Genomic DNA, 18,257 nt, shown 5'->3' with positions numbered 1-18,257 from the left:
TACATATATCTAATTTTATAGTTTAACACCCAGCATTTTTAATTTATTTTTACCCAGATAAACAATGTGAAAACTGTTATGCTTTGATAATTTATTCAGCTATGTCTTACTGCTTGGAGCAAAAAGCCCTTTCTTATGCAAACTAGAGACCCATAAGAATATGTTTGACAGACCCAAAAAGCAAGATTTATAATAACTGTCATAAAACATAAAATAACTGTAAAAAAAAAAAATCCTCTTAGGAATTAAAACAAGTTGTTTTTTCTCTGTTGTCTTGCCTCAGGCCAACTGTTTCCCCCAAATCTCAGTAAACCTATTTAACCTGGCAGCCCTTGGATACCAACATGGTTCTTAATTAGTGCTTTATTTAAGACAGGCGTTCTGGAAAGGCCAACAGGTTAAAACAATAACTTAAGTCAAATGCACACTGCTGACTACAACAGCAGTCTCATTAAAGATAAAGTCAAACCTATTCCCCTCAAACTTTCTGTTTTTAGACTAATAAGTGCACATTACAACAACTACACTGCTTGAGATGTAAAGAAACATTTTACTGCAAGTAAGATGCTATTTTTATAAAACTGTATATAAAGTAGAAAAAACAAAAGAATTTTGAAATTGTGCTACATGACCAGAGAAAACACAGAAAAAGGACTGAGGCATACGTTTTTGCTCAAGAGGTAGAAAACCTACAATTACCAGAATGCACTACACCGCATGGGACCAATAAACAATCCCACTGGTGGGTGACTTAATGCAAGATTGTCTTTTTTTCACAGGAAACAATATGTCCACTGGCTGATAACAAACACTTTTGTATTACAGTTAAACAGTAAGCTAAAATGTATTTCTGAAATATTTGAGGCGAGAAATAGGCAACGCAGTAACACTAGTTGGTTCACATTTCATGAGCACTGCCTAGTTTTAATGTTGATCCTTGTTTTTTAAGCCTCCATTTTTCACAAAAGAGGAAACACTATGGCACCCACTTCCTGTTCACAAATTCTCATATTAGAGGTTAACAGTGTACTTAGATATGTTTCTAAAACATTTTAGGCAAGAAATAGACAATACAGAAATGGAGGGGCAGGTCTCTTTCTTTTGTACTATTCGGGTGCATTTGTAAATACTCACTCTGAGTGCTAAAGCACACTCTGGCGCAAACTGGACCATTCGTAAATTCAGAGTATTGTTGGAGTATACCATTCGGTTATCCAGAGCACCGCACTCTGTTGTTTGTTAATTGTTTGTTAATTGTTGTTAGCTTAATTGTTTGTTAATAATTGTAGAAATAGAGCGCTCCAGCAACAGTTCTCTTATTTTAGCGTAGAACTTCAGATTGAATTTATGAACGCACCCTTTGTTTGAGTGGTAGTGGGGATTCAGAAATTATGAAGTTAAATCCTTCATGTTTCATGTCACCCGTTTAAATTGGGAGTTTGGCAGGGTGATCTGGGCATTGGTAAGATGGAGGGAAGTTTACCATACTTCATTTTGTATCCATATTGTTGTGATACAAAGGTGGTTTAAAATCTGCAAGGTCTGACTAAAAATGCTAAAATAATGTCATTTGACACACAGTATAGCAAGTTTATTCATTTCAAAAGCAATGTTACTCTATCCCTCTCTGTTGAGCTTCTTTCAGCATAGGCTCCTACATCTGGTGTTGTGAATGTTAGAGGCTTTTAAGCAACATGCCTGTTCCCCTTCCACATGTGCTCACTGAGTCACAATGTCAGATATGGCCTGTGGCCTGTCACCTGCTTTGTCATCATTACCTTTGCTCTCTTTGACACACAGAGAGAAAGCGAGAGTGTCTTAAAACAAACACTATATAACATAAGGAAGCAGTGCATGCATTCAACTCTCCTGGCCTGTCACACACTCATTTCCACTATACACAGATTCATTTGTAATTTGAATATGTGTATTTTTTTCTCATAACCTTTCAGCAGGCACGATATTTGAGTTTTGTGTGATCGTTTACAAAACTAAATACATGTTTACCCAGTGCTGCCTAAACAATAAGGTGATGCTATCTCAAACAGAAACCCATCTTGGGAAAGATCTTTTCCATGAGATCCTGTTTTTTTAAGCATAGACAGACGCCTGCAACAGGAGGCAGTGTGTGATAAAACAGGTTACGCAAGCCTATCAGTTGAAAAACAGTCAGAACAGGTTTACACTGATCTGTATCTTTTCTTTACTCATCTTTTTTTTGCAAACAAGGGTTTACACAATCTAACAGACATAAGTTAAGCACCTAATATTTTTATTTCAATTTTAAGCAAACTTTTGACATGTTTGCACCACATTTGCATTATTTCCTTAACAGTTAAGGAAATAATACAAATGAGGTGCAAATGTGTCTCCATTATTATTTATTGCATGAGGACATTTTGAGCTTTCCTGTTGCCATTCAGTTCTTCTACTTCAAAATATCAGCTGAGACTACTAAATTATCTGTAAATAGCATCACAGTGTAATTTAAAGAAGCCATATTGACTGACTTTATTAAGCAATGAACAGTCAGCAAGCACAGATGCTAAGACATAAGGTGATTTGTTTATTTCTAACCCAAGGGAAAAACTTGTTTAAAGGTCTGGGTATGGAGAGGACAGTTTTGGGTCCTGACCTACACCACAGTCTGCCTATTAGTAACCTCTGAGGATGGAGAGGAATGACAGGTTAACAAGGGGGATGAATTTTGATATTTTTGTCATCCAAAGGGGTGGCTTTCCCCCTCATGCCTGCTCAAATTGTCTTCTGCACTTTGACCTTAGACAGGGAGCAGAATCTTATTTTTTGTTCACATAAGTCCAAAAGCCACAAACACATTATATAAGATAACGACTTTCTGTGACAGCACATTTCGCACTTTGCCCTCTAAACAACACGTTAAAGTTGACGTGGCTCCTGACCTGCTGTCATGTCTGTCTCTCCTTTCACTGTACTAGTCAAACATTAAGATCTATGCCTTGAAAGGTCAGGGTGAGTGGAACTGTAGTAGCTGGGTAGTACCTTTCACTCTTCCCTCATTTGGGCTGGACTTTTGGACATTTCAGTTTGATCCAAACCAAAATTACAGGTTTGAAACCTCACCTGGGCCACATCCGGCAACTCTGGAGTCAAACTCTTCATGTGGTGGTGCAGTTCACTTTACGGTGCTTAATGCTGCGTGTGTTCCTATGGCAGGGGGTGGTGTATAGGCATCCCTTTGTATTTGGGGCAGCTTTACAATGATTTAAACCTGCTGTTGGAGACCACATGACTGCTTCTACTGTTCACTGCAAGTATGTAATCACACTGAAACCTGCACTTAAACATAACCACACATGTACACACCCACGCTACCATGATATTACCGAAAACACACCTTCGATTCTCTGCCTCCATGCAGCTACACCTGAAGGCTAGTCAGTGCAAATAATCACTCAAAAGTGTTTGCTTTAACTTACTTGCAGCTCCACATGGGTGGGGTTTGTTTTATGAGAAAATAATTGATAGAGACTTCACACTATTTGTAGGCCAGTATGGCATGTTTTTCCATACCAAATCACTATCCTAGCTGCCTTTTCAACCATAAGACAGTATAAAAAAAACCCGCAAGAAAATAATCTTACTTTATCGAGAATTTAATAACAATAACGTGTCATATCTGAGTTGTCTGTGTAAGTGTGTGTCCCCTTGTTAGCTTCCTGGTACAACTGATGGTGCTGCCAGCGGTCTTATGATGGAGACATAAACAAAGAGCCACTGTGAAGTGAACCACACAAACACACACACACACACACGCCCGCACACACACACACACACACACACACATACACACACATACACACACATACACACACACACACCATTGTTCTCTCAGTCCCGGTTTACAGAAAAAAAGCAGCCACGTAGCACAGATACTACCAAGTATACACACACTTGACAGATAAGGTGGAAATATTTTACCAAGTAGGTACAAGACTAAAACTAAATGTACCCATGATAAGATATTCCTTCAACATTCCTAATTTTATCAGAAGACCATTACATTACATTACCATTACATATGACACACACACGAACAGGCAAAGGTCACATGTTAGTTGACATTCAGGTGTCCTTTGCTGGAGAGGATGGGCCAATTTGTCATAGTCGACAGTTTGGTTTGATATGAAACACACTCAGGGTAACACACAACCTCTGTAATACTCTAACACATTTTACAACAGCGCTCTATCAAATAAACACGCTCCCAAACATCTACATGGAGCCAGAACATGCTAACAAATACATTTTAAAAATGACTTGCTTCTAGAAGAGTTAAGTGCCTCTATAATGTGCGCTTTCAACACAGACGCAATGCCTTAGATTCACTTGCAAAAGCAACAATGTCCACATAAAATGTCCCTGTAAAACAGATTTGCACTGCCTGTTAGTTTTACCAAGTTATCCACTGTGAACTCTACCCAGTTTGAAAAATGTGAGGGCTGAAACTTGATCTGATATGTTTGCTGAGTTTGCCATAGTTTGCCATTGTCCTGATAAATGTGTAAATGTTCTTGATCCCATATTATACAGTGCCTGGGCTGACACAAAAACTGGTTCAATCCTGTCCAAATGACCACCAAAACAACATTTAAAAACACAGCTTTTTGTCTCTAAATGGTACAAAACCACCAACCATCTGATCACAGAGCAGACTCAGACCACAACAAGGTCAGTGTGCTTTTGGCTCTGCTGACAAGCGCAGTGCAACCAAATGCAGTGGTTTCCAAGCACTGGGTGGTAATCCAAAGCTGGGTCAGGTAAAAATAGGAAGGTAAGGTACAAATAGGTACCATAAATGTTGTTGTTAAGACAACCTAAAGTTACTTTATAAGTTACTATATATACAAAATATCCTGTCTCTGCAACATGAGGCAGGCTTAATAAAAAAAACAGAGGGGTGGTAACCATTAAATATTTTGTTAACCAACAATTCAATTTAGCTTCAGGAAAAGGTCTGCAAACTCATTTTATTAAGATTACTGTCAACATTTCCTGAATATAAGTTGGTGCTTTTTGTAAATACAGACTGACTCAGGTTTTGTCTTGTATTTCATAAAAGCATTTACTCCTGTTTTTTCCAAGCAAGATTTCTTATTGTTGGTATAAAGACAGGACATCCTGTAGGACTTTGTGCTTTGTATGAGATTTCAGAAATCAGTCCACACACACACTTATGTCTGCCTATCCGCTTAAAAATTAACTAACACCTGCATATTCAGAAATGAACATGCAAGTTGCAGGAACTAGCACGCATACTCTCACACAGGCTTGTTTTCTGTCAGTTAATGCTGTTTATGCTCAGAAGCCTTAAGTGCCATAAGATGCTTACTGTGCCTATACGGACAAAGTAATTAACTGGTGACAAGCTTATTTGGCTGGGCATATTATTGCGGGTACACGTTCACTTAAGCAACAACATAAACCAATTAGGAGAAAGCATATTTTGTTCATTTTGTTTTGTACGCCACACAGACAGTCATGTTTTAAGAGTTGTGAGAAAAGAGATGAAAGCCCAGACAGAGACAAGACGAGTAATATAAAAGACAGACAGAGGCAGCTACCCAGTCTTATGATCAATCAATTTGGCCCTGACAGTTCTCTCTACTATTCTTAGAAGCTATGTTTAGCTGCTCTTCTGGCTGGCACACTGTCAAAGACTGACTTCATTATACATTAAATTCTCTAGAGAGTTGTACTTCCAGTAGAAAAACATGACGTACTGCTCAATAGCCATGTCTTGCAGGGTGAGACTGGGAGCACACAGGGGCTCAGGCAATGGAAGTTCTGAATTCATTTTTTGTATAATTGCAAATCGATACCTTCAAGCAGGATATTACTGCAAATTTCCGGGTTGGATGAATCAGAAGGATGTGAGACACATCTCAGATAGATGAACTCCAAGTGGTAAACTTACTGTGGTACTGTGACTATTGTGCTTTGTGCGAAACTAGAGCATAGTGGCTTTACATAAAAATGATGCATGGATCTGCTTTGCATCCCCAAATGGATTTTGACACAGAAGTAAATGAGAGTGTAATTATATATACAGATCACAGTTCTAAGTTTTCTATTTTAAGTTTCCAGTGCTGTTCAGTTGCACGGGAGCAAACCTGCACTGAAAAATAATGACTCTATGAAACCCCAAAGGGTCAAACTGCAAAAGAAGCCACTGATTAAAAATGCAAAATGGGTTTCAACACAAATATCAGCTAAGACGTCACTCTATGAAATATCCATGGGCTAATCTAAAGCCAGGGGATGGCTGGGAGTGTTTTTGTACATATAAAGTTTGGGTTGAAGACAAATAGGCTATCGGCTACCCAACACATGAAATATTTATGAGGTGACCTCATGCTTCATGGGGAAACAGTACAATCAGAAGAAAACTGAAAAGGGACGGGCATACATGCACAGCTGTAAGTGCATTCAGTATGACTAAAAAGACATGTTGAGTCGCTAAAACCAAAGATAAGTTACCAAAAAAGTAGATTTAGACAACAGCTGCTGGGTTTTTCAATATTGTGGAAAGCATCAAATTTATAGGGTAAAATTGTAAATAATGGCTGATTAGTAATGAAAATGTTCCAGAGCAACTGTTCAGCAAAACTCAATAATAAATCAGTAAGATTTACTGTATGAAATATGTGTTTAGTGCCTACAAGTGTTCCAAATCATAAGAACTTTTCATAATTGTTATTGAAAAAAAAATCTTTTCTTATTTCATACAATACCAAATGCATTTTTCTCAATCAAAGCTCACAGCCACATTTTGCTTACATTTTGACAGTTTTGCATAGCCTATCAATTGATCAATTAAATTTTACATGTTTGATTCAATTCTTAACAACTGATTAATTTATAGTCGATTAATTGTTATCATCCCTTGTCCCCACATACCTGCATAAAGTTAAAATAAGCACTTATTGCGTGGCATATAGGAATATACTGTGTTCATTTAAATAACTGCTGCATAGTCCAGAGTAGGGTCTACAGAAATAAGCGTTGTTTTGATCTGAAAAGTCATAACAATATGTACAAACCCACTCCATGCTGCTGCTCAAGTGTAAATGATTTACAGCACATTTTTCACGAAGCTAGATACCAAAAAAATGTGTTCAGACAGAACATGAACCAAGCTAAGCGAAAACAGGACTGACAAGTGATTAAATATATGAGCATTTCCAGCAGCTACTTGCACCTTGTTGTTTATAACATTACACACTCTCTCTAACATTTACCCACACTATATATATATATATATATATATATATATATATATATATATATATAGATATATATATATATACATATAGTATAGCAGCCAATTGAGAAATACTATTCAATGCTCTAAACTCAGACATAAACAAAATACAGAGGAGTCAACATTGGCGAGCAAGCAAGACAAAGAAACCCAAAACTCCAGCCAGACTACCTCCTTGTTTGCAGCGACAATTCATACTTCCAACACTCATAAATAAATGTATTTAACCTGAAGGTGTTGCAAAAATGTCTTACCTTACATTTGGCCTGAGCTGTGTTGTCAAAGATAACATAACAAGCAGGCTGCAGCCCATCGACAGGCTATGATGAGGGTTTGTTTACACCGAGCTAGCGAGCTGGCTAGTCCGCTAACAAGAGCTGCCACATCCCAAAGAAGCCAGATAACTATTTAACAGAGCTTAGGGTTATTTTGACAGCTTACCACGTCGACCTATCTGTCATTAAATACACCAAATACTGCCTCCGTGTGAGTGATAATGCTTCGTAAAGAGAGGCTGGCTAGCAGATTATGCTCCTCTCTGTTGTTTTGACAGCCAGAATTAGCTGGATAGCAAAGCTGCTAGCTGGCAGGTTGTATTCAGAGAGGCGCTAACGTTACGCTAGGAAAGTCCGAACAGTCTGAAACAATATAAAACAACAGAAATAACAACTAATAGTGGATAGTGTGAGTTGTATTATTCACCTGGTCCTGGTGTCTTGGGATGAATTCGTCCTCTGTGTACTGTGAGACAGTTAGTAGAGTTGTCGTCGCTGCTCTGCTCCTCTGGACTCTGAACGGTTCCTGACTGTCTCGAGACCAAACTGGACTCAGCGACGTCTGAGGGAGGTGATCACTGCGTGACGTCGCTCGCATGAGCAGCAGCTAGCCAATCAGATCGCTCAACGAAAAAAACAACCAATTACTGACAGTCAGGAACAGGAAAACATGTTCCAGAAATTGAGCAGCGTTGTTGTAGTTTTTTACTACTTTTCTAAATATTGTGATCAAAAGTGTGTAAAATGAGTGAATATAGCCACATTTCCAAGATAAAACAAATACATGTGATAGGTTGTGAAACATGATGTGAGCTGTGCCGCTTTGTTTAATATCGATGGTGTTTTAGTTGAATAGCCAGCAGTCTTTCAGTTAGAAACTTGTTTTGCAAGCAACTGCCATGTGGAAAATTGAGCAACTTTCAACAATGTTTTGTCTGCCAATGACTTACGAGCCTAGAGCTTAGATCCTCAATAAGAGGTTATCATAATAAATGCAGGGGGTGCCAAATTACCTCTTGATTATTTAATTAGCCTTAAGTTTAAATTGTAAGTAAAATTTGTCTGAAAATACACAGTAAACTCAATGTGAATCCAACATATTACTGACTCAGCTAAATCGGCCTATTAATTAAATTTATGTTGTGCATGACTTTAATGATTATCATCGTGCAGCACTTTTTTCCCCCACATTGGCCAGTTAGTTGTATTAGCCGCAGATTATTTCCTGTGACAGAAAAGAGGTTTCGTGATATATTTAGAAACTTTGTATACAACTCGTATCTTTAACTTTTAATATAACAATTTAATTTAGCATTTAGTTTTCGTTGTAGGAATCGATGCAATGCTGAGATACAGGCCTACTATTTGTTTGTTTTTTTTGTTTGTTTGTTGTTTGTTTATTTTTTTGTTTATTTTGGTAAGTTTTCTTACACCCCTGATGGTTAGTTAGGAGCTAATCATTTATAACGATTTAAAAAAATTACAATTTTTTAAAAATTTTGTTAAACTGCAAATAATGACATTTGAGAAACAAAAATAAGCAAATATTTGGGATTTTTCCTTGCTGCACAGCCACAGTGCGTGGGATTTCTGGCCCTCTATTGGCAGGAATAGACAAAAGTATTCATCACTATGTTTTAATAAGTTTAGGATCACCTGAAATGAATGATCAACATGCATAATAATAATATTTTTAGTAATGTTTACTAGTAATTTCTGTAAACAGGTCATGAATCCTGCACCATGTGTGACTATAGTAGCTATACAGTATAAATAAAACACGTGCAGGTGGTGACAGTTCAGCTCCAGCACCATATCCGAGAAGGGAGTATGCAGTGTGATAAAAATGGCATCATGCTGAGAATCACACCACCATCGGATCACCTGCTCTCTGCCCTCTCCACTCCCCAGGCATGGGCTGTGCATATCCATGGTTGCACCATGCCAGAACACACACACACACACACACACACACACACACACACACACACACACACAAACACAAAAACACACACCCTGCTGCGCTGCAATAACTGTGATTGCATGATTGTGCAAATGGATTTATTGTGATGCAAGGCTCAGCTGGGTGTGTTGCTTCTCCCGGCACTTTCAGTGGAGTTTCATTGGTCTGGTTTATCAGGTTGACAATCCTTCAATGCAAGTAGAAGTACAAAAAAAAAATAAGGGGAGGGGAGGGGAGAAATACCATTTGAAAGAGGTGGTTCTAAAAATGTGGAAAATCTTGCTGTCATTGCTGAGCTAATGCAGATATTTGTGTCCCAACCAGCATGTTTATGTTGGGCCCATGTGGGTGGTAAATGGGCTGAAAAATGGTCCCTATATGAGTTTATTCACAGATTCCATAATTGATCTCCACATGGGTTATGCTATGGCTGCCTGGGTACCAAGTGAGTATGGGCCCAGTGGTGTAATGCAATGAAAGTCATAAGTATTTTTTGGCAGTATCTGTACATTACGTGAGTTTTTATATTTCTATCAAGTTTACTTTCACACCTAATTAAAATTTATAGTTCTTCACTATATTTCCTCTATGCCTCTTAGTTACTACAAAATAGAGAAGGAAGGGAAGAAAGGAGACGTTTAAAAAATACCATGTTTTCTTTAAGTGTAATGTATGCTTAATTTTTAAGATGGTTTATGCTACAATGAAATAAACTTCCTAATTTTCAAAATTCTGACTGCATCCTTTTTTATCAGCAGCATTACTTGTACTTTTACTTTAAATACAAAATTACATTTAATATCAGAAAGTTACTTGTGATGCTTAAGAAGATAAATATCAAATACTTTAAAACTTTTACTAAATTAGAAATTTAGTAAAAATACATTTAAGTTTAAATTCTAATAGGTGACTTTAACCTCTCTCAAAGTCATTGATATCTGTACTACTAGTCAAGTATGGCTTTCATCCACCACTGCCTGCAGAAAATCCCATATAAAACCCATTTTTCACTACCCGCATGAGCCCTACATACAAATGTTGGCTGGGATCTCTTGAGAAACAGTGTATGACATTACATATATGTACATTTTATCTGATTGATAAGATTAACGATGAGTGTAAAGTGTTATTCTTTTTAACTACAAGGGCAGGGCATTGATTTAACTGTACTTTATTTAGTTTATAGAGAGAAATATGAAAACAAGTTTACAACATATCATAAAAAATATAGTTATATAACTATGACTGTAAAGATAAAGTTAGAAGAAAACTGGATGTGACTGCTATACTCATCCAACGCATTAACAAAACAAAGAGGTTTACAGTATTTTCTGGATTCCTGACAGCACCACAAATAACTTGAAAATGATTTATACATAACTCATTATTTACTCAACAAAAAGTGTTATTGACTGAGTTTTTTTAGCTAATCGGTTGAACTTGCTGGCAGGCACAGAGTTCATCAACACAGTCCACCCTCATGGTTCAAATCATTGATTTTCTTAACAATATAACTGATGTGTCTGAGTTCTGTGCCAGGGTCTCAGTGTACACATTGGCATATAACGCAATGCAATTGTAACCTCTTGTACTGATAGCAGGGTTCAACAGACGTTTCTCTGAAGTCACAGTATAAAAATAATGGGACGTATGATTCCTTTAAAAATGTCTGTTATCTCCTTTCTCCTGGAAACAGCACAATGACGATCATGGGCATTGTCATTTGTCAATATGTCTCTAAATTAAACCATTTTAACAAATGACATCATGCATTTATAAAACAAATGTTCTGATTTATACTTTAAATACAAAAGTACAGAGTTTGAGATTTGTGCTTTCTCCAGCTCATTCCATGTTACTGTGATTGCAAACCCTCGATCATATATCGTTTGTTTTTCAGCCAGCCTTTTTTTTGGCAGATGATCTGATATGTTTCTAAACATATGGAACTGCTAGTTACCAAAGGGAGACTTACAGCTCCACAGTGAATAATATGCACTGGAATTGGCAGGGTATTGCAGTTTGTTTGCATAACCTTGATTTCTGATTGCACCACGGCTAATCCAGCACTTAAATGTTTCTTTGTTGCTCTGTGTGTGTGTGTGTGTGTGATGTGTGTGTGTGTGTATGTGGGACCATGTGTGCAAGGCCTTCCTGGAGTAATGTGGTGATATAGATAAGTAGCTATGTACCAACCTGAGCAACAAAACAGACTTTATAACCTTAGTATTTTTTAAAAACTTTGTTAAACTTTGTAAAAGAAATGTTAAAAAACAGATACAGTTCAATGTGTTGATAAACACTGTTTGCCTTCTATCTACTTCCATTGCCACCTTGCACAGTGTGCACACTTTACTGATGATGAGGACTGAAAAGTACATTAACCAGCATTTGCAAGAATTTTCATGTTAATGTCTTTTGTAAACTGCATTTACACAATCTACAATAAATCATTAAATTAAATTATGATTATAAACAACAACAACAACAACAACAACAACAATAATAATAATAATAATAATATTTGATAGTTCTTATTCATTATTTTTGTGAGTTCCTATGTCAGGCAATGTTATGTTCTATCAAAAAAAATAAAAACAAAAATTAAAAAATGTGTTAACAGGGCTCTCAATTCTTTACAAGTATCTTAAATGACATCATAGTTAATATCTTTTGTAAACTACACACGTTTATGTTATTCATATTTTTATTTAAGTTATATTCCATAATTATTTCATCTTTTTTTGTAGGGTCCTGTGTCAGGGAATGTTCTGTTCTGTTAAAAATAAAATTGAATATAAAGTAAAAAAAAAACAAAACACAACCACATCACATTGAATTAAATATGTTCACAGGTCTCTGTTAATTCTCCTCATACGTGTGAGTTTTAAACAGATTGTGTGTGTTGCTGCTGGCCTCCAATCAGCTTACACAAGTCACAACAGGTGGACCACACCTGACACCAGCTGTGAATCCTGTATTTCTTTTATAATATAATAAGTCAAAAGTATTTTGTCATTCTACGGCTGTCACCTTAAGAAAACAATGTCAGCCAAATGTCTAAAATGTTTACTGAAAACACTGTTTAACAAACTGTGTGACTGATATGACGATGCAAATGCAACTAGTGACTGTAATGTGTCTTGACATACACTAAACAAATGAAGAAATAAAGTTTTAGGTGAAAGTTTCAACATACACCTTCTGTAAATACGGTGGAAACTACAGAGCTGCAGTGATGACACACATGATCTTATGCACACTCACGTGCACACACACGAGTATAAAGGGTGTGACAGAAAAGAAAACGACATGGTGTCACGGACTTCACACTAACCACACCTATTCTTTTAATCATGGAAATTTTTGTTGGAGTTGTCACAGTGAAAGGAACTCGTTGTACGTTATGTTGTTAAAACGTCTTTGTTGCTTTAAGTTAACCATACATTTCATGCATATTGCACTAATTAAATGGTATACTGCTTTAAAAAAAAAAGAAAAAAAATTAAGTTGATATTTTCATTCATTGGTGTTCAGTGACGACTCCATGTCAGACGCTCATCTGCTGCATGCGATGGTTCAGAAATTCTGCAAAACTTTTCATGAAGCCGGAGGTGACTGTTTGCATACCCTCTGGTGTCACTGTTCATTTTAATAAACGTTTCATGGTTCCTACCCTGAAATCCTCAAAGTGGTTTGATGTCACCACCATTAATGGATTTCATTTGCAGATGATGATGGTTAATATTTTCCTTTTGTAGTTTGCACCACATCTTTTTTTTTTCTTTTTTAAGTGTTTCTGCAATGAAAAAAATCTCAAATTACATTCTGTTGACTAACAGCCATAGACTACATAATTTTTGATAGAAATCACTGAAGCCAAATGTAAATGTTGGAGGTCCCTGTGTTTGCCTGTGTGGCCTGTGTGTGTGTTTGGTTTGAAGTGTGTCCACAGAAACCAGTGATGCAGAAAAATGCCACCATACGTACAAAATGGACATTCAGCTGCTGCGTGCAGCTTTGTGTGATACATTTGCAGCCTGTTGACTCTCTCCATGTGAAATTACATTAATTAGGATGAGTAAAGTGCTGCTTATGAGATAATTAAACATTTAATTTCGAGTCTGTTTAGTAAATCTACAGAACCGTCTCAGGAAGATTAGATATTCCGGGACTGAGCGGTCCACTCTGCTCCAGTCACAGCTTGTAGAAAGCATATGGATGAATGAGCTTACAAATAAATGGCTGAGCATTTGTGTCTGACTTGGTCTTTGAGCTCTGTGTGTGTCTGAAAAAAGACAGAAAAAGAGAAAACTGAAAAAAAAGAAAGGGAGCCGTCGACAGCAACGGAATATGAATGTATGTACACTGTATGTGTGTGTCTGTGTGTCTGTGTGTGTGTGTGTGTGTGTGTGTGAGTGAGAGAGAGAGAGAGAGAGAGAGAGAGAGAGAGAGAGAGAGAGAGAGAGAGAGAGGAGAATGAGGTTGTGTCATCTTCACTTCAGCTAATCCAGATCAGAGAGTTCGCCTACGGATGTCTTAAGTACAACAGCTGCTGGCTAATCCACACAAACACACACACACACACACACAATTCCAATGTACACTTTACCTCTGGCATTTTGTACACCTACAGCTAGTTTAAAGATCAAAAGTAGCTTTGTCTCCACGAGGCAGCATCATGAAATACAGTACTGTACGTAGTTTCAAAAATACAGCAGCATTCCAGTGACATCCTTATGGATTTTTACACGAATTTGATTTCTTATGGGGAACAGCATTCCTCTGGATGGCCATCACATTGTTTCTTACTCTAATTCATATCCATCATATCCAACGCTCCATCCTGTCGTTTGAAACCTGGACTGGCATCTGTTTTCTTGAGCTGCATTCAGATGCCTTTCAAATGCAAACTACTAACTACTACTAAACTACTGAAACCTGAGCAAAATGGTTTGATTTCTTTGGATAACATGGCTAAAAGGGGAATGAGCAACTTGGCAAGAGATATCTCTCAAGAAAGTAGGAAAAAGTGACAAGAAAATGGCCTGAAAACTATATTTATTATTATTATTATTATTATTATTATTATTATTATTAATTTTATTATTATTATTATTATTAATTTTATTATTATTATTATTATTATTATTATTATAAACTAATTTATCAATATATTGGTTTTTTTTGTTTCGTTGTTTTTCCACTTTTTTTAAATTTCACTAAATTTTAGATAATTTTCTTGTAACTCATAGCTTGTGACTTCTTCCTGTTTTTGAAAGAAATCAAGCAAATTTGCTGAAGTTTGAAAGGGTTAAACAGACAGGCCTCAGTTAACCTATTAAAAGATCAATTCAAAGTTGGAGTGAGAACAATCAGCAAAAAATCTTGCTGCTGTTAAAGTTATATAGGTTAGACACAGTGCTGAAGGACGATCTCCGAGCCGTTATCCTCAGTTCGTCTGTTCAGTTCGCATGAGCTAACATCAACAGTAGCAGCAGGTAACATCTGAAACTGAGCTGTTTAACAGTCAAAATAAACCCACACTGATGCTAAAACAGCTCAACTCTGTCTCATTAACAATCGTTGGTAACATTAGCCGTGTGCTGCGAACAGTAAGCCTCGTCATGTGTGTTTTTGTGTGTGGTTGGACTCTCACCAACTTCTCCCGGACGCTGCACACTCTTAAGGTCTCGGTTTGGTGTGTTTTAATGTTGCAGTTTCCCCCTGCTGGACACAGGGGAAACAGAAACCAACATATGGAGAGATCAGGTTTTAGAGGTATTATTTCACATTGCTCAATGCCAAAAACTGCACAGAAATGAGAAAAAGATGTGAGGATAAATTCTATGAGCCAGTCTTCCAGTAATGTGGCTCAACTGCAAAAGGAGCAATTTGTGCCACTCAGCAGTTTGGCTTCATGATTAGAGAGCTGGCAGTCGAACACTAAAAAAAATCCTGCAGGTAAGAACCAGAGGGTCAGATCATCTTAAAACACTGTTCTGATGTTCCAGGCCAGTTTGCGTGCAGATGTGCAGACACTTTTTTGCCTTTTAAAGGACCCGTGGCTACATGTTTCCCCACTCTGCTGCTTAGCTGAGAGCAGAGTCAAAGCTGTAGAGAGGTAGATAAGGGTTTGTTTTTTTTTAATAAAGTCTGAGCTGCAGGACAAGCTCCAGATCACCAAACACCTGAGGAGACAGAAGTCAAAACTGAAGTTGATAGTGATGAGTGAAACAAAAGTTTTCTCATTAAGAAGATCCCCCTTAGGGACTCCGGCCCAAACCAGGATAAAGCTAGAATTGCCACCTCATGTTGTATGCCTGAGTGAACCAGTCGAGTTGCATTTACATTTTACAGTCTGTCCAGACTCATAAGTAGCCGGGCCAGAAGACAATGATTCGAATATGGATGTTGCTGCAAAAAAATTTAACATGTTTGACAGCACATAAAATCTAAAAAATCAGCACAGTTTCAAGGTGGGCACCCTTGAAAAGAAGAAAAATAAATACAACCCCAGAGCAAGAAAATGCCTTTTGAAAGAAAGATAGACTTGAAAATGGATCGAGACACTTTGGTCTGATCTTCACAAAATAATACACACATGCAATTTGTACACACGCTTCACGACCAGGGCTCCCGCAGCTTACGGCAAGAGGGATTTTTTAATGCCACTTAAAATGAAATTTAATACCAAGACAGAAGCCAACACTGAAGAAAAATGACCCCTCGGTGATGTTAATGCAAGACACATTCTGTAAATGATCATTATTATTTTTATTATAATTAATTATTATTATATTATAATCATTAGTATTGTATGATTGTAATATTTTTTTCATTATTTGTTAAGTTACCTATTATTTCAAGCTTTTTCAATGCAATGTCAGAAAAAAAATTCATAAAAACTCCACCTCCAATGTCAAAGCATTTTTAATACATTTTAATGCCAATTAAGGACTTAATTTTAGATTGATGAATTTAATGCCTTTAAAGACTCTTCGAGGATCTGCGGGAACCCTGTTCACGACACTATCAGACACATTCATAAACCATCTATGCAGAATCAATACATTGATTCATGTCTTTGCAGGATTAATCAGCAGTGGCAGTTGTGTCTGTGATGAGAAAACAGTGTCCTGTATCAGATGAGGTGGATTACACAGACAGAGACAGTCCTGCTGGTTGGATGTGCTACTCTGGTCAGTGGCTTAATCCAATTAGATGTGAGCGGCTAAAAGTAATGGGATTGTTAGTTGTTAGGTCAACGTACAGACCTGCTTCGCTACGACTGCGCACTTGACATCCAGTGCTTAAAGTTGTTAAAGATAGTTTAGCAAAGCTGCTGGAGCATTTAACAGAGTCACAAAGAGGTGCTGAAGTCACACGGTACCGATTCCACAAAAGCCACAACAAACAGAGATAAAAACAGTCTGGCATGCACGGAGCAGATGAGGAGTCAATGAGTGGACAAGCTGTTGGTCCATCTGATGGGATCAAAGGTCTCAAAGAGGAGTGAGAAGATAATGAAATCAGAGAAAATGACAAGAATAGAGCAAGAACTATCAGAATCACACCGTGCAGTGCTATAAGATGGCGAACAACTTCACAAAAATACAAAATATTGACTTTTTTATATGCTAAAACAATACATACATATAAGCACAGTGTGATGAATGCAACATGAAAATATTCTGATTATATATTAATAATGTAATTCTGATATGACAAGGTTAATGCATGCATAGTTGACTTTTTACTTGCACTCATCAATCTTGAGTAATAGGTTTGAGGATTGTCTGCCAAAGAAAAATGGAAATGGAAATAGATTAATACTAGGTACAGTATATCTTTAACTCTGCACCTGAGAAAAAAAAAAGTTATAATTGGAATATGCACACATGCCTGTCTCTTTCTCAATATAAAAAAAAAAGCTAATTGTGAACAGGTATAAGCATAGGCGATTATGACACTGATGCGTCTTAATCAGATTTCTGTTCTGGAAACGTAAGTAGAGCGTATTTTATTAGATTATGTCTCATTTGCATATTTAAACATAAAATTTCAGAAAACTTTAATGTAATTAATCACCTGGGGAAATGTCATGGTGATATCTATCATTTAAAAGTTTTATCCTATCCGCCTGTAGTGTCACCCTCTAAGGACTGTTGTAGTTAGTAACATCCAGCAGTGAGACTGCAGACTGCAACCAAATGAAACGTCTCCAAGTTGGCTAATGCAAAAACACAAACAGTCCTCTCTAGAGCCAGTGCTTCATTTGCCTGCAAGTTTCTGCAAACAACATGGTGGACTCCATGAGAGAGGGCCTACACCATATTAAGATATAAATGATTTCTTTCAAGGTGACAAGAATGTAAACAGTGTTAGTTTCAGGTGATTATAAAAAACTAATAAAAACACAGTTATTCATATTATATTCCATTACTGCCAATACCTACTGGACCTTTAAGTGGCTTCCACTGATTTCCAGTTGTGTTTTTTCCATTAATAATTTCAGCATTGTTGTTGTGAATGACTCTACTGTGATTCAGATTCTTGTACCGCATTACTTCCCCATTTAGCAACTGCAGTATCATTTTCCAAAACATCCTGGAAATGACAAAGACTTGTCTGTAGTTGTCAAGTTGGTGAAAAAGTTGGCCGGGATCAGACTGTTCCACAAGAACTGCAGCAGACTCAAGAACAGAGCAAAGCA

At 37.1% G+C, this 18,257-nt stretch overlaps 1 protein-coding gene across 1 annotated transcript in view; it reads right to left on the bottom strand.

Annotated features, from left to right (window-relative positions):
• Nucleotides 1–8,147, bottom strand: part of adipor2 (adiponectin receptor 2) — a 37,600-nt gene extending 29,453 nt beyond the window's left edge. The window contains exon 1 of the mRNA XM_042511399.2: nt 8,006–8,147. The gene's annotated coding sequence lies outside the window, so the exon portion shown is untranslated. The remainder of the gene's footprint in view (nt 1–8,005) is intronic.
• Between the last annotated feature and the right edge of the window lie 10,110 nt (nt 8,148–18,257).

Source organism: Plectropomus leopardus, chromosome 22, assembly GCF_026936395.1.
Source record: "Plectropomus leopardus strain MGB_pleo_1.0 chromosome 22, ASM2693639v1, whole genome shotgun sequence".
NCBI classification, from domain to species: Eukaryota; Metazoa; Chordata; class Actinopteri; order Perciformes; family Serranidae; genus Plectropomus; species Plectropomus leopardus.
This window is presented reverse-complemented; position numbering and strand designations above follow the sequence as displayed.